General features: G+C 31.3%; 1 pseudogene; it reads left to right on the top strand.

Moving 5' to 3' along the window:
• On the top strand, window positions 338–10,218 carry LOC18589663 (annotated as a pseudogene).

The following is a 10,646-nucleotide window of genomic DNA, read 5'->3' as shown; positions in this document are numbered from 1 at the left end:
TAGATATATATAAATATATNATATATATATATATATATATATATATATATATGTAAAGAGCAGAAGAATGAAAGTCCACATGTTTGAAGTTAAGGGCATCTTAGTTAGAAAACATCTTACAGTGAAGTAGTGTGAGAATTAATTGGGTAAAATCCAAGATTATTACTTGCTAACCGACAAGAACATAGTACTACCCAAAATTTGATATATGTATATGGACCCGACATCAACACCGTATCACTAGACTTTTCAAAGATGAAGCATATTGCCAAACCCCCGTTGTCCTCTTATAAATAGGAGTCACAAATCACCCTCTCAATCAAACGTTAAAGAAAAATATCATTTAGGAGTCTTTCCTTCGGGGATATCAAATGCCTGAGAAAATGCATTGTTTTCAATATATAGTGGCTCTTCTTTTCTGTGCAGTTTTACTTGAGGGATCATTGTCCAATGGCCAACTTAGCCCATCATTTTACGATGAAACATGTCCAAATGTGACAAGCATCGTCCGACAAGTCCTTGTGAATGCTGCGCTGTCAGATCCTCGGATTGGTGCCAGTCTTATTAGGCTTCACTTCCATGATTGCTTTGTTCACGTAACAACTAAAACCTTCTTTGACATCTTTTTAGTTTTGTTTAGTTTCCTGTTCCCCTGTCATGAAAAAATGCAATATAGAAATTAGTAAAAGGTGCATCAGCCATACTCATATACCTATTCTCTTCCTTCGTTCCGGAGTATCCGTAATTTGGTCAGTCGTACTACATTTGCTCAACATATCAAATTTCTGGCAATTAAGTATTTACCATTTGAGAACCTTAACAATGATATATCAATAACAAGCACCGGTCTGTCTCTGACATTCTAAGGCTCTTAGCATCAATGGTTTGAATAAAGTTTAGTTGGCCTCCTATTCCAGGGATGTGATGCATCAATTTTGTTGGGCGATCCTGTGAACCGTGAGAAAGAAGCTCTTCCGAATAAAAATTCAGCAAGGGGTTATGAAGTTGTTATTGGTATATACCTTTGAGCCAATTGGATTGGTCAAGAAATATATATTGTCACTTAATGCATACTTAATCGCATAACTATATGTGATAGAGGTTTTCCTTCACGTTAATGCAATAATAAGGAGTTATTAAATACTAATTGGATGAAGCCCATGGAACATAAAGGTCTCGCAAGAGAATTGTAAAGTTGTTACAATTATGAGATCACTATACATTAAAGCCATGTTCCTAAAACTGTTCCTCGTTATTGTATTGTCAAGACAGGGCATTGACAATACTCAAAGACTGGTACATGTTAAGTCTCCTTACTTGGGAAGTAAGCAATCGATCTCATAAATTGATGTATATGGGATACTTGAGGATAACATGTAGGTATTTGTTAAAGAAAAAGTTCACCGAACATGACCCGCTATGAGAACTCTATTTGATATTTCACTCAAGTGTATATAAAAAATGTTCTCACATGATAGTTGTGCAGCTAGTCCTCAGACTTGAGATACCAGGTCATCTTATATAAGGAATGACATACTTTGATTTCGCCCCTATGGGTTTGAAAGCGACCAGATGCCTAAACAAGGTGTTTTTAGGTATGCCATGAAGCATGCAAAGGTGAATGAGTGGTCAAGAGAGGATTCATCACCATAAGTGTTATGAGGGGATGTATCTCACTTATTCTTAATTATTGATTAACTTGTATAAAGTCTTTGGCCAACGCATGATGAATTTAAGAAAAGTTAGTTTCCCAAATTCGTAAGATTGGTCATGAATTATGAGAACTAATATGAAATATCATAAGTAGACATCGAGCCATGCTTAATGACATATCCAAGATATTTGATGAAAAGACCGTATTCACTGAGAAGCTTCTCATTGAAAGGTTTTGTTAAATTTTTTAATTGACTCTCTAACATTTGATGGTCATGATGTATTGCTAGATAGCACTCATGATCTATAAATATAAATCAATTATCAAATTGATATTTGATTAGGATTTATATTTATTGCCAACATGTTAGAAGCCTAATGGGTCACACATATAAAGTGACATGATTGAGATTAAATAAGGATAATTAATTAAGTTGGACTTAATTAAAAGAGACCCAAATAAAGTGAGAAATTAATGTAGTTCACAGAAACTTAATTAAATTAAAATATAACTGTTGTATTAAGGGTTACAAATTAGTTTTGCTACATAAATATGTTATGTTAACAAACTAAACTCTAAGCCTTCAGCCACTTTCCAGTTGTTTCATAAAATAAGAAAAAGAAAACTAGTTTTCTTTGTTTGTCAAAAATAAGATTCAGCAAAAATTTTTGATCCTTTTGTTTTATAAACAAAACTTGCTAGTACAAGTAAAAATCCTACCTTTGAGAAGGTCTTATTCAATCACTGTGTGGATTATTGTTAGAGGCCAAACACTTAGGTGGCTGAAGATTTAACAAATCCTAAAGGTGAAGAACCAAAGATTTTGATTTAATTGGCTCTTGATTTCGAATTCTAGAGTAAGGTATGTAACTCTCAAACATATAAATGTTCATAATTAATTAAAAAATTACATGAAAAATACAAACATTGATCTTGTAGGATTCAGTTGTTTTTTTATTAAATGCTAGTTTATTATTCCACTACGTTATATTATTTTAATTTATTGATTATTTTCATGTTTGAACATGAGATCGAATCCCAGCAATGGTATCAGAGCTTTTGTTTAATGTTTTTCATGTAATTTGAATGCTTGATTCTTGGTGATAATCAATAGGATTGATTTGTGTGCTGATTTGGTATATATTAATTTTAAAGACTTTCTTTAAAATTTATTTTTTTGTTTTAATTCAAATCTGGACAGCGTGTAATTAATTAATTAAAACATGTTTTAAAAGGTTTAAAATCATGTTTAGTTGAAGAATTAATAATTGGATTAAAAGGCTTGCAAAGCCAAGTTTAAATCAAATAGTTTTGAGGTGTTTTGGAGACTAATGTGCCAATTATTTTTACTAACATTGGACAAGTATTATGAGTAGTTTTTAATTATTAAAAATTAGTTTTATCAAATTAAATTACTGCATGCTTCGGCCAAACTTGATTTAGTATGAAAAAGGTTCATAAAAAATCATGTTTTCGAGTTGCAAAACAACAAAGATTCAATGCAGAAAATTTTGAGAAACTATGATCGGTTTTGGTGGCTTAATTCTTCATGAATTTTGTGTTTAATTGTTAAACACACTTGCTGAAAATTTTCAACAGCTTTTGCATGAGTTTGACTCATGATTTATGGAGATTTAAGAGCACTTAAATTTCATATATTTTAATTTTGGGTGGTTCATTAAAAAAAAAAAAGGAGACTATTTCCTACTTTAAAAGTAACTCCTAAAATTAAGGATAGAATTTTAATTTTTTGTGATTCATAAAAAATTGAAAATTGTTTCCTACTTTAATAGAAATTCCTTAAATTAAGGATAGTGTTTTAATTTGAGAAATTCATTGGAAATAGTTTCATACTTTAGAAGAAATTCCTAAAGCTATATGATAGCATTAAACTTTCCTTAAAATTTTGGTTTGACTAAAAGTTTCCAAAATTTGTTAAGTCACCATTTAGGTAACTTGAACAACATACAATTTAGGAAACTATTCCATGTTCTAAATGTTAGAAATTAAAATGTTGTCTTAGATATATTTTAGGAAGTTTACCTAAAATAAAGAGGTTTCCAAGATTAAAAGGAGTTTTAATTATGCAAAGAATTAAAATGGAAAATCTTAAAAAAAGGGAAAATTTTATTTCATTGAATTTCTAATAAGAAATAAAAGGTGAAAGGTTTACTTTAAGTGTTTTGAAAATGGGAATTTCTTAAACACTAAATTGAAATAAAACAACACCAAAATAAATTGAGTTTAGCACTTTAAGTGAATTAGTTGATGCTCTTCTCAAATAACACACAAGATCACCAAGTGATATTGAGTTTGCATTAATTTTCATGCTTTTGATTGTGATTATAAAGTATGATGATGATTATGGACTTAGACCTTAGAAGATTAGGTCATGGATGGTTAAATTTATTTCTCATGATATATATATTTTAAAATAGGGTGTGCACACCCTGCTTTATCTCTATTTCCCTAGGTTGTAAAATTCTTTTCTCACCTAACTCCTCTCGAATGTAACTTAAGGCTTCTTGATTATAAAATGTAATTAGTTACATCAAAGTGTAAAACAAGGGTTAGATACAAAAATTTTTGTAACTTGAAGATGTAGATCAAAAGGCGCCATGGAGATTCAAGGAGATTACAAACCAAGCTTGAAGACAATGTTTGTGTAAATCCCCTAGGAATTTGACCAACTGATTTCCTTAATGGCTCAAGGAAATTAGAATTAGTAAAGTCCATAATCATCCTAGTAGTTGGCATGAGATAGATTTATTTTTCAGAATATCTATAATATAAGTGAAATGCAATAAATGCTATGCATGTCAACAATACCAAATCAGTGAGACCTTAATTAATGAATTAACAAATAAAATCCCTTATTAAAATATTGAGTCAAAAAGTTACCTTCCATCATATAACAAGATAACCAAACTGCTCTTTTAATTTGAGGCTTGTTGAGTCACTCAAGGCCAAACTTTTACATGAGTACATTTGAGTTATTGGTGGGCTTACTCAACTAATACCATGTTGTTCGGATGTGTCACACATGACCGCATAATATTAGAGGCATAGTTAGAGAAAATGTATATGAAACATTTAGACAAGGAGTTATCACCTAACTGATCTAGGAGTTGTATAAGATATAATTGGTAAGCTAAGTTATCTACCTAATTAGTTTCATTATGGCTTGTTGAGTCACTCAATGTCATGGTCGGATGAAAAGGGTCCTAGCTTAGTAAGAAGTTTAAAGGTTAAATTTCTCAAAATAGTAGAGGGGGGCTATTAGTTTGATAAAATATTGAAAATAATCACATAAGATTCTAAAACCTTGTCTTTATGATTATATAATTTGCGTTAATGACTAATAATCATATATGTTGATTTATATAGGATATAAATCTATCATGACAAATAGTTTGTCATTTAGAAGCATACTTGATGCAAACAAGTTGATAAGCCCAAATTTCATTGACTGGTTTCATAATATCAAGATTGTCTTGAAACAAGAGAAAAAAACTTATGTCTGAAATGGTCCTGTTCTCAAGGAACCTAGCGATGATGCTACAAATGAGGAAAATGATGCCTAAAAAGTTTATATGGATGATTTCCATCAAGCCACATGTATGATGTTGGCTAGTATGGCTCCAGATCTTCAAAAGCAACATGAAGCTATGAATGCTCTAGATATTATCCTAAACCTTAGAGAAATGTTTGATAAGGAAAGTTGCACAGAAAGATTCGACATTTCAAGAGAATTGTTCCGATATAAGATGTCTAAAGGAAGCCTAGTAGGCCTCATGTGTTTAAGATGATAGGATATATCACTTGACCTGAACAGTTGGGTTGGGTTATGGATCATGATTTGAGCATAGACCTTATACTTTCTTCACTACCAGAGAGCTATTCACAGTTTATGTTGAACTTTAATATGAACAAGATTGAGGTAACCCTTTCAGGCTTATTGAATATCCTCACACAAGCTGAGAACACCATTACGAAGGAGAGGCCTTCAGTTCATTTTGTCTCTTCTAAGAAAAATAAAAATAAGAAAAGAAAATTTTCTAAGAAAAATAAAAATAAGAAAAGAAAATTTTCTAAGAAAGATAAGGATGAAAAGGCATCAACTTCAAAAGATATAAAACCTACTAGAGGAATGAAGAATGGCAAGGACATTGATAAATGCCATTTATGCAGCAAACTAGGGCATTTGAGGTGCAATTACAAGGATTATCTTGAATCCATTAAAGGGAAGAAACAAAAGGAAGCTTCCACATCAGGTATGAATCATACGATGATATATTTTTCACTACTTGGTATATGATACCTTACTTTTTATTAATGGTTTTAATATGTATGACATATTGAAGGAACTAATGACAAGGAGTAGTGAAGAATAAGACCAAGAAGGCAACAACCTTAGTTGATGGTGATCAAGCTTGTCGACCTAGATTAAATTGTGGAATAATAAATAATTTTAGAACATTGAATGTTGTCATGGCATGATTGCCAAGATGAGATGTTTTGGTTTTAGGCCTATGGCTAAATATTTATTTTATGTTTAGGAAACATAGATTTATATTTTGATAGCATGAGATGCTTAGCTTATATATATATATATTTATATATATATTTATATATTTACATTACATCTCATTTTATTTTGGAATTATTCTAAATTATTTATCCTTAAGTATAACGCTACATATGTGATAATCAATACTAAGTCATAATGATAAGATCATTATGAGATTATTTTTCTTTTGATTATGAATCAAAAAGGAAATTAATGAGTTGACTTAGATAAAATTGAGTCCTAACTCAGTGAATTCATAATAGGATTATGAACATATTTAGTCAAAGAGTGTTCTTAAGAAAATCTTGGATCTAAATTAAGATTTCTTAAAACTAAACAACAATTGATTATCATATTGAATTCATAAGAGATGAATCACAAAGCGTTCCAAACCCAGTTAATCGCATGAACTAACCTTTGATAGGATTTCATCTCATAACCAATGATGAACAACTTATAATATGTATCTATACATAAAAGTTATGGATATAACGCCCCAAAAGAAAGTAAATAAGTTTACTTGGTAAGATTTCTATACATTATAGAAATAGTGGGAGCTAATGACATTTTAAAGGTTAAGGGTCATGAAATTATAAAATCCAATAGATAAGATCAATGCACAAAGACTGATTTAATGGGATGCATAAAGATTCATAATTCATGAGATAAATCCATTAAATACAAACCATTAGTAGGATGCATATTGTTGCACTACTCATATAAGATGAGTCTTCCAACATGAATGATTGGATAATAATCTCTATTCAATGTAATAAATTAAAAATAGTTGAATACATTAAATAAGATAAACATATTTTGTGCACATCATAAGGTTAGTGGGAGTAAGATAAGTTACTTATTAAAAGTGTATAAGATACATTTTCCAGTCTATAAAAAAAATTATAATGGGATTAAAGGTTAGAGCCTAAAAGAGGACTCAACAAAAGAATTTAAGACTACATGTTAAAGGAGTTTAACCTAGAGAGAATCTTAAATGTTAAAAGTGACATAAAGTCATGATTTAGTAGCTGTATTGGACTAATTCCAAAACAAGAGATAACTACGTGATTATATCTATAATCGGACACAAACCTTTTGTTTAAGCTACAAAAGAAGAGATATTTGGATCATTGGTTTAATGAACCAATAAATGATTCTAAGTTGTTAAAGTAACAAAAAGGGCCATAATAATGGAATCAAGGTCTCGTTGTGATCTAAATTAGTATTTCGATATATGACAATGGAGATTGTCAAACACATAAATTAACAGATTCTCAAATATTGAAATTTGAGTTGTCCTAGTAGAGACACAATCGCTAAGCAAAAAAGTTTGATATTGGATATGTTTGAAATTGACTCAAGTGCAAGTGGGAGATTGTTGGTGTATGCCTTTGAGCCAATTGGATTGGTCAAGGAATATATATTGTCATTTAATGCATACTTAATCGCATAACTACATGTGATAGAGGTTTTCCTTCATGTTAGTACAATAATAAAGAGTTATTAAGTACTAATTGGATGAAGCCCATGGAACATAAAGGCCTCGTAAGAGAATTGTAAAGTTGTTACAATTATGAGATCACTATGCATTAAAGCCATGTTCCTAAAATTATTCCTGATCATTTTATTGTTAAGACAGAGCATTGACAATACTCAAAGATTGATACATGTTAAGCCTCTTTACTAAGAAAGTAAGCAATCAATCTCATAGATTGAAGTATATGGGATACTTGACTTGAGGATAACATGTAGGTGCTTGTTAAAGAACAAGTTCACTGAACATGACTTGCTATGAGAACTCCATTTGGTATTTCACTCAAATGTCAATGGAAAAGGTTCTCATGTAATAGTCGTGCAACTAGTCTTCAAACTTGAGACACCAGATCATCTTGTATAAGGAATGACATACTTTGATTTCACCCCTATGAGTTTGGAAGCGACCAAATGCCTAATCGAGGTGTTTTTGGATATGCCATGAAGCATGCGAAGGTGAATGAGTGGTCAAGAGAGGATTCATCACCCTAAGAGATATGAAGGGATTTATCTCACTTGTTCTCAATTCTTGATTAACTTGTATAAAGTCTTTGGCAAAGCATGATGAATTTAAGGAAAGTCAGTTTCCTAAATTCATAAGGTTAGTCGTGAATTAGGAGAACTGGTATGGAACGTCATAAGTAGAAATGACATTTTCGGGATATTTGATGAAATGACCATATTACACTGAGAGGCTTATCACTGAAAAGCTTTGTCAAATTTTTTAATTGACTCTTTAACATTTGGGTGGTCATGATGTATTGCTAGATGTTGCTCATAATCTATAAATATAAATCAATTATCAAATTGATATCTGATTAGATTTATATTTATTGCCAACATGTTAGAAGCCTAATGGGTCACACACAGTAAGTGACATCATTGGGATATATAAGGATTAATAATTAAGTTGGACTTAATTGAATGAGACCAAAATAAAGTGAGAAATTAATTAAATTCACAGAGACTTAATTAAATTAAAATACAACTATTGTATTAAGGGTTACAAATTAGTTTCGATATATAAATATGTTAGTTAGCAAACTAAAACTCTAAACCTCCTACTACTTCTAAGCTGTTCCATAAAATAAGAAAAAGAAAAATAGTTTTCTTTGTCTGATAAAAATAAGATTCAGTAAAAATCTTTGGTTCTTTTGCTTTAGAAACAAAACTTGCTAGCACAAGTAAAAAATCCTACCTTTGAGAATGTCTTATTCGGTCATTGTGTGGATTACTGTTAAGGCCAAACACTTGGGTGGCTGAAGATTTGACAACCTAAAGGTGAAGAAGCAAAGATTTTGATTTAATTGGCTTTTGATTATGAACTCTAAAGCAAGGTATGTAACTCTTAAACTTATGAATGTTCATAATTAATTATAAACTTACATGAAAAACACAAACATTGATCTTGTAGGATTCAGTTGTTTCTTCAATTAAATGCTATTTTATTATTTTGTTGCATTATATTATTTTAATTTATTAATTATTTTTATGTTTGAGTATAAGGTTGAATCCCAACAGTTGTTGATGCCATAAAAGCAGCATTGGAGAGTGCTTGCCCCAACACAGTTTCCTGTGCTGATATTCTCGCCATTGCATATGAAGAATCTGTCTGCCCAGTAATTTAGCAACCCACTATTGTTCCTTTTTCCTTTTCCTTTTTACATCGCTCTTCAAGCATCTTTGTCTAAAATTAGCTTATCGTTGCAGGCGTGGGCAGTTCCATTAGGAAGAAAGGATGGCTTAACAGCAAATCGAACACTTGCCAATGCAAACTGACCTAATTTTTTTGAATCCCTCGATGCAATCCAATCAAGTTTACAACCGTAGGGCTTAACACTAGCACTGATGTAGTAGCGTTGTCTGGTAATCTTTCTTTACTTGCTCGAATATTGTTACTGACCAAAGTAATATGAGGTAGCACAGGGTCATAGAACTTGTTGGACTTAATTTGACAAGGTTTGGCATACAATTTTTCTTTTCAGGTGCTCACATATTTGGCTGAGCTCAGTGTTTCACTTTTACCGATTGATTGTACAACTTTACAAGCGTGGGAGATACCGATTTGACCCTGAACACTACATACTTGGAAACACTACGCCAAATATGCCCTTAGGGTGGAAATGGTAATATTTTGACAGATCTTGATCCCATAACACCTGATGGTTTCGACAATAACTACTTCACTAATCTCCAACTTCATAATGGCCTGCTTCAAAGTGATCAGTAGCTGTTTTCGACTGAGGTTGTTGATACCATTGAAATTGTCAACAAGTTTAGTTTTAATGAAATAGCCTTCTTTGAAAGCTTTGTGGAATCTATGATCAGGATGGGAAATATCAACCAGTTGACTGGTACGGACAGAGAAATCAGATCGAATTGCTGCGTGGTGAATGCAGCCACGATCAAATCAAGTTCAGATGATGCTCTTGTCAACTCCATATAAATTATATATGAAGTTCAAGGCCAAGAAACAAAATGGCGTGTGCGTGTGCAACTCAAATAAGGACAAGTGATCCATACATATTTATTTACTTCAATTTATGTGTAGCTGAAAGAAATCATAAACATAATCCTATTGTCTGGTTTGAATTTGCTATGTTGAGTGGAACGTATTTCCATTTTGCTTTTTCTTTCTTTCCTGATCTTTAACAAGGTGGACTATTTTGAGATTTTTCTTTGTTTTTTTTATGTTCATTGGTCCATTATTCTCGTTGTATTGTAGTGTAAACCCTTTAGTTCTTATGAATAAAATTTGCTCAACTAACTATCACTTAATGGTAAATATCATGCCAACTAATTTGTGTTAAGGTAGTCTCACTTGATAATTTTTATGGTAAATTTATATTGAAAAGTTTTATAAACCAATGGTGATTAAAAAAGTAATTT

This window comes from Theobroma cacao, chromosome 9 (assembly GCF_000208745.1).
Source record: "Theobroma cacao cultivar B97-61/B2 chromosome 9, Criollo_cocoa_genome_V2, whole genome shotgun sequence".
Taxonomy (NCBI): domain Eukaryota; kingdom Viridiplantae; phylum Streptophyta; class Magnoliopsida; order Malvales; family Malvaceae; genus Theobroma; species Theobroma cacao.
The sequence above is the reverse complement of the archived record's forward strand: the minus strand, read 5'-3'. Positions and strand labels throughout refer to the sequence as shown.